The sequence below is a fragment of the Lemur catta genome, chromosome 26 (genome assembly GCF_020740605.2).
Source record: "Lemur catta isolate mLemCat1 chromosome 26, mLemCat1.pri, whole genome shotgun sequence".
NCBI lineage: Eukaryota > Metazoa > Chordata > Mammalia > Primates > Lemuridae > Lemur > Lemur catta.
The window spans coordinates 151711-159525 of NC_059153.1; positions in this window are offsets into that span (position 1 = coordinate 151711).

A 7815-nucleotide genomic window follows, 5' to 3' on the forward strand; every position below is an offset into this window, starting at 1 on the left:
TTAGGGTGACCTGAAGCCGATATCCTCAAGGCTGGAATGCCTGCTTGGTCCTTCCCACCGAAGGGAGAGTTATCTGCTACTGCTTCAAGGAAAGCCCGCTGGAAAAATTCCGAGTTACAGGGATCTATCATTTCCATGGATTACTACAATTTGGGAAGATCACTGGAATTAGAGTCAGGCAAATTTACTTGGGCCAAGAACCCTCAGAAGTGCATTTTAGCATCATTTATCCAATTTGGTTGACACTGGCTGGTAAAATGATGTGCCAGTATTTTCGAGAACAGAGATTATTGTCTTTCTCTCCAGAAATCAAATTGAAAAAAAACAAAAAAAAATAGAGAAAGTCTACTATAAACTATAAAATTCTGTAGCTCAGTTTACTTCGCTCTTTAGGAAAATTTTTATTAAGATTTTTACATGTGAATTCAACACCTCCCCATCAAGGATATTAGTTCTATGAGAGTAAGGAAGGTATTTATATGTTGCTGTTTTTCTAATGTTTAAAACTCTGCTTATGGGCCACGCCTATAATCCCAGCACTCTGGGAGGCCGAGGAGGGAGGATCGTTTGAGCTCAGGAGTTCGAGACCAGCCTGAGCAAGAGCGAGACCCCGTCTCTACTAAACATAGAAAGAAATTATATGGACAGTTAAAAATATATATAGAAAAATGAGCCAGGCATGGTGGCGCATGCCTGTAGTCCCAGCTACTTGGGAGGCTGAGGCAGGAGGATCACTTGAGCCTGGGAGTCTGAGGTTGCTGTGAGCGAGGCTGACGCCAGGGCACTCACTCTAGCCCGGGCAACAGAGCAAGACTCTGTCTAAAAAAAAAAACAAAAACCTCTGCTTTGTACAAAGCTGACATCAATAATTATTAGTGAATATATAAATGGTGCAAGCAGTAATGACACTTACCTACAATTGTGGTCCCCTACCTCTCTATTAAAAGTTATGAAGTTAAATTGCTGTGATTGAAAATACTAAATGTGAAAGATTACCAATTAATGTGGACAAGGAAAAACATGCTTCCCCCTGCTAACCAACTCCCTGAGTCCCTTAAGTACCATCGTGGCTTTGGTGGAGTTTGGATGTGCAAAGATTGCCGATTTGCCACGTGCCAGCAGATGGCCTCAGTATTCCATCATTCACTAGGCATCGAACCTATTTTTTTAACAGAGCCAGTGTTTTGATACATTTCCCATTATTTTTCATTGGATTGAACAATTGATTAGAGATGCTAATTTTAACATGGCCTCCTATAGTCAAGAAGAAAAGAGTATGCTGTTTTTTTATGTATGCAAATCACCTAAGACGATCCATCGAGGTGACAGAGGAATATCATTGCCTAGGGGGGTAAATTGATCCATCGGTGTCCAATAGTAAGTAAATAAGACGCTTTATTTTCCTTTAGACAGTCCTTACACGTCATTTAAAATATTATTCACATGTAGATGACTTTACCAACTTTCCTTAAATTCAGTGAAAAGAGCTGTGATGTTCAAATTCAGTTTGCTTGCAACAGATTCCCTCAGGTTTCTGAGGTTATTTACAGATTGTACAATTTATCTCTTAGGGAAAAGTGTTTTTAACCTATAAAGCATATCAAATTTGTTCCTTTATTTATTATTATTATTATTATTTTTTGAGACAGAGTCTCACTCTGTTGCCCTGGCTAGAGTGCCATGGCGTCAGCCTCGCTCACAGCAACCTCCAACTCCTGGGCTCAAGCGATCCTCCTGCCTCAGCCTCCCGAGTAGCTGGGACTACAGGCATGTGCCACCACGCCCGGCTAATTTTTCTGTTTTTCACGGAGATGGGGTCTTGCTCTTGCTAAGAGAGGAACGAAGTTAACAGTGTTTGGTTTATTATTTCACTTGGTAAATATTTAAGTCCAGTGATTGACAGAGATATTAATAGATAGATGATAGAGTATTAATAGATATTAATAGAGTATTAAAAGAGAAAAGTAGGTAAGGTTTATTCATTTGGATAGGTTCCTGTATGGTATGGGTTTTAAACTGAATTTTACAAAGTTTTTTGAGGATGAGTTATTTTTACAAATCACAAGCAGCAGAGAAAATACTGGAACAACGGAGCGGGGCATTTGGGTGGCAGAAAGAACAGACAGCTTGTGGGTAGGTCATCAGGCTGATTTGACAGATGAAGGTCACTAATGCAAATAATATAGTCACTAAAGGAATTTGCTAAGTAAACGAATTGACCTAATAATTTGAAAATCGCTACTTTATTCCCTGCAAATATAAAAGAAAGCAACAGTAAAGTACAGAGTGTTTTGTCACAACTGTCTTGCACCCACATTGCCTGCTGTCCTCAGACGGCCTCCACCGAGGGGCATCAGAGATCCACGGAAGAAAATACGACTTCGCTTTTAAGACCAACATATACTTTCTATTATATGGCAAAATGTTGGTAGCTTTTTTTAAATCTGGGGAGACGATACAAAAAGTAGGTGTTTTAACAACATCCGTGTTTGAAGGCATTAATTATCGACATTCTATGATAAATGAATATGAGTAAATTCTGCAAAATATAAGCTTTTTGTCAGAGCCACTGCTTGTCCTTGTCAATGATGTAGACATTAATATTTGATAATGAATTGCGGTATTCAGTAGTTTAAGTATTCGTACAATTGTCAAGGTTTTCTTAATGTAGGGATTTAAAAATACACAGTAAAAAAAAAAGCCCATAATTTTAATAAACTATCAAGTATTTCTTGGAAATTACCTTCACTAGCCCTAGAGGAAACATGGAAAACATAAAGTAAAATAAGTTTGGGTCTTTACCTTTGGAAATCTTTTTTTTTTTTTTTTTTTTAGACCGAGTCCCACTAGAGTGCTGTGGCGTCAGCCTCGCTCACAGCAACCTCAGACTCCTGGGCTCAAACGATCCTCCTGCCTCAGCCTCCTGAGTAGCTGGGAGTACAGGCATGCGCCACCATGCCCAGCTAATTTTTTCTATATATTTTTTTAGTTGGCCAGATAATTTCTTTCTATTTTTAGTAGAGATGGGGCCTCGCTGTTGCTCAGGCTGGTCTCAAACTCCTGACCTCGAGCGATCCTCCCGCCTCGGCCTCCCAGAGGGCTAGGATTACAGGCGTGAGCCACCTCGCCCGGCCACCTTTGGAAATCTTGTAGCCTCTTAAAGAAAAAGATATCCCATAGACACATGCGTGTGCACATATACACATGTAAACAAAGAACAGTGTGTAATTAATGCTATAGGAGTTCAAAGAAGTGAACGATTGACTCTATGCAAAGAAGTGTTATTTACGCAGTAATCACATACACACACACATATTAGTATGTATATTTCAGTTTCTATTTTCTTGTCTCTTGCTTGTGGAACTTCACTCCACTATTCCGAAGCTAAGAGGGACAGACACACGGACAGGACGGAGAAACAGGCATCAGAAGATAAGGGAGATGACGAAGGACTTCCCTACACCACACACACACACACACACACACACACACACACACACAAACAAAACAGAGATTACTCCTACTTAGAAACTTATAACGAATGCCTGATACTTAACTGTAAGTGCAATTAAAAGCTTTCCTCTTACATTATTGCAGAATATAAACACAAAGACACATGTGGACACATACACACAATTATATATACAACACATTGAGACTAACTATAAAAATTGGACAATGGCCAAACTATATGTGAAAAGGGAACTTTGACCAACAACCTGCATCCACTCACCCAGGAAGCCGACCTTTTTTTTTATGACAGACAGCCCGGGAAGCCAACCTGCTCTAAGGGAGACTTGAAGGAAGCCAGGTGGCTGTCTCCAGTGACAATCCAGAAGCCAAACAAACTAACTTCAATAACAATGTGCCCCAAATGTTCAGGACTTGATTAATAGCTGAAAGCGTCCCTGATTTTTCCCTCAATTCCAATATAGGACAAACCCTAGAAATCCAGAGATGTGCAGATTTAACTGATACCACGGGACACCCTGGTTTTAGGGAGTCTGCCTGTAGCCCCCCCAGCCCGGTCTCCACTCAGGGTCCACCACAGTTTCCCACTCCTCTGTCTGCCATCGAGTTTCTGTCAGAATGTGAGTGACAGTGGCAGGCTCCCTTGCTACAGCAAGAAAAGAATAAATAGCTTTTCTTTCTCTCATTTGTTAGTTCTTCATGCCCACAGATGTGCAAACTGTTCAGTATATGCTGGAAGTGCTCTGACGCTCAAAGTTGTATCTATTTGCAAATGCTCTAGGTAATTTAGAAGTTGTGCATATCAATTTATGTCGAATCTATTTTATTAATATTTGCAGATTTCATATAAATTACGTATGTTTATTACGCTTCGTAGAGCAACATACAGGGGATTAGTCTATCAAAAGTAAAATTACATTCTTTGCTCAAAATATTTAGTGAGTATTTTGCAAGATGCCAAACACACACACACACACAAATTCTTGAAAGTTTTTTCTTGCTTATTAGACCTCAGCCGTTCGCCTTGGCCCCTCACATTCGCTATCCTCAACAAAGACACTAAATGCTTTTCCAGAACATAGATTTAAATGAGGCGCTGCCCAGAGGGCTTACAACCTAATTAGACAGAGACAGTTGACCAACATATGCCCACAGACTACAGTTGGCCACTTATTTATTCTCTAATTAACATAACGCAGCAAGACAACAACTCCGCCTGTGCTCAGTGAGCAAGAGAACGTCTGTGCGTGTGGGTAGAGCTCTGTGGGAAACCAGACGGCTGCTTTCGGTGGGTTTTGGCGTGCGTTCTCTCGCTCCTTGCTTGTCCTCGTAATTAATATTCCCAGGCACATCTTGCTGAGACGAGATGGCGAAGCAGGACAAACTCCTGATGATCCACACAGGTCGCCGATGGTTGACTGGCTATTGCTCGTGCAGCCCTGCTGTGAGGAATGGGCCAGAGGAAACCAACATGGCGACTCCACACTCTAGTATTCAGCCATGCAAGGTTTGCACCTGACAGCGTTAGATTGTCGAGGTCTGGTGGCTTCCTCTTGATTTTCCCACTGTCATCCCTAAACCCTATTGCAAGCTCTTTCTTTCTTTCTTTTTTTTTTTTTATTTCAGAGCATTACCGGGGTACCAACCCTTTGGTTACATATATCCCTTTGCAGTGCCCTACAAGCGTGCCATCCCCCAGAAAGTGCACACTTCACCCGTTAGGTGTGAATTTACCTGTCTCCTCCGTCTGCTCTCCCACCCGCCCGATGCCCTATGGATGTACTTCCGTATGTGCACGTAGTACCAATTTTTTATAACTATTATTATTTTTTTATTTCAGGCTATCACAGGGGTACAAATGTTTAGGTTACATTTTTGCCTTTGTCCCTCCCAAGTCAGAGCAACAAGCACAACCATCCCCCAGACAGTGCACACCGCAGCCATTAGGTGTGAATTTACCTACCTTCTCCTTCCCCCTCCCACCTGCCTGACCCCTTATGAACGTTACTATCACATGTGCACATAAGTGTTGATCAGTTAATACCAGTTTGATGTGAGTATGTGTGGTGCTTGTTTTTTCGTTCTTGTGATACTTCACTCAGTAGAATGGGCTCCAGCTCCATCCAGGATACTACAAGAGGTGCTAGAGCACCACTGTTTTTCGTGACAGAATAGAACTCCATGGTGTATATATACCAAATTTTATTAATCCACTCGTGGATTCATGGGCACTTGAGTTGTTTCCACATCTTTGCAATTGTGAATTGTGCTGCTATAAACATTCCAATGCAGATATCATTTTTATAGAGTGTCTTTTTTCCCTTTGGGTAAATACCCAGTAGTGGAATTGCTGGATCCAATGCTGGTTCTACTTTTAGTTCTTTGAAGTATCTCCATATTACTTTCCATAGAGATCGTATTAATTTGCAGTCCCACCAGCAGTGTAAGAGTGTTCCTGTCTCTCCACGTCCACGCCAACATTAGTTGTTTTGGGACTTGATAAAAGCCATTCTCATTGGAGTTAGGTGATATCTCATTATGGTTTTGATTTGCATTTCCCTGATGATTAGAGATGTTGAGAAATATTTCATATGTTTGTTGGCCGTTAGTCTGTCTTCTTTTGAAAAGTTTCTGTTCGTGTCCTTTGCCCACTTTTTAATGGGCTGTTTGATTTTTTTCTTGTTAATTTTCCTGAGTTCTATATAGAGTCTAGTTCTCAGCCCTTTATCAGCTGTGTAGCATGGGAATATTTTCTCCCATTCTGTAGATTGTCCATTCACTCTAGTGACAGTTTCCTTGGCTGTGCAGAAGCTTTTTAATTTGATCAGGTCCCATTTATTTATTTTTCTTGTCTCTGTGACAAGACAGGGGGTCTTTCTCATAAATTCTTTGCCTAGGCCGATGTCTACAAGAGGTTTTCTGACATTTTCTTCTCAAATTCTTATTGTTTCATGCCTTAGGTTTAAGGCATGAAAAAAATCATCGTGAGATGATTTTTGTGAGGGGTGAGCAACCTCTCGTTTTTGAAATTTTTCCCTATTAGGTGTTTTCCACGTGATTCTCAAGAGCATCTGAGGTGACAAAACACATTCTAGCCACACTACTTACTTTTCAAAAAATAAGTATGTGAGTATATTACTATGAGAGAAATATAAAAACCAGGATTAATCACATAAAGTCTGAGAAAAAGTTGGGACCTCAAATGCATCTCAAGAGCTCACAAGTATTTGCTAGATGATGTTCCCCGTGAAAATGGCGAATGATTTTACTACTCATTAACTGTTAATCTAGAAAGAAGAGTGCAGTCAAGAAAATTATATATTTTTTATAACTTTGGGATATATTCAATGGTGAAGAAAGGTAAAGCTGATTTGTTTTTAGGTTATAGACAATAAGTATGGCCAGTGACTACCCCTCGAATGCCCTCTTTAAAATTCTATTTAATGCTCTTGGCTTAATCATAAGAATAATAGTCATTCTGATTCATATCTTCTAAGAGTAAAAACTGTAACCGCTTTACAGCCATGAGTTTTTCATTGCTTGGTTTCAATCTGCTATTTGGAAAACCTGGTATACTATTTTTTCTTCCTGATATTGCTTCCCCTGCCCTTTTATTTCTTAGAAAAACAGTGTAGGCATTGGGAAATGTGATTTCCTATGATATTATTCTTTGTTTGTTTAATTTAATTTTTTTTGAGACAGAGTCTCGCTCTGTCGCCCGGGCTAGAGTGCCATGGCGTCAGCCTAGCTCACAGCAACCTCAAACTCCTGGGCTCAAGCGATCCTCCTGCCTCAGCCTCCCAAGTAGCTGGGACTACAGGCATGTCCCACCATGCCCAGCTACTTTTTTCTATATATATTTTTAGATATCCATATAATTTCTTTCTATTTTTAGTAGAGATGGGGTCTCAGTCTTGCTCGGGCTGGTCTCAAACTCCTGAGCTCAAACGATCCTCCCTCCTCGGCCTCCCAGAGTGCTAGGATTACAGGCGTGAGCCACCACACCTGATCCTCTTTGTTTAATTTTAATATATTAAAACTCACATACAATTGCCACTGAGTAGTTACTCTATATCATTACATTATTTTAAAATGTTTCTCAAATGATCTTAAAAATAATACAGTAGAGATTTGAGCTATTACATTCCTAAGCAGGAATAGTGCCTATATACACACATATTTTCCTATAAATTATTAATATGTAGACTTACTTTTATGTTGCTGAAATAGAAAGATAGGCAATCTCATTCAAAGTTCAGTTTAAGGAAACTTTCGCACCTAATGATCTAAAGAAGGGCCTGTCCTCACAAGTCAAATGAATTACAGAAGGTCTGAGTCAAAATA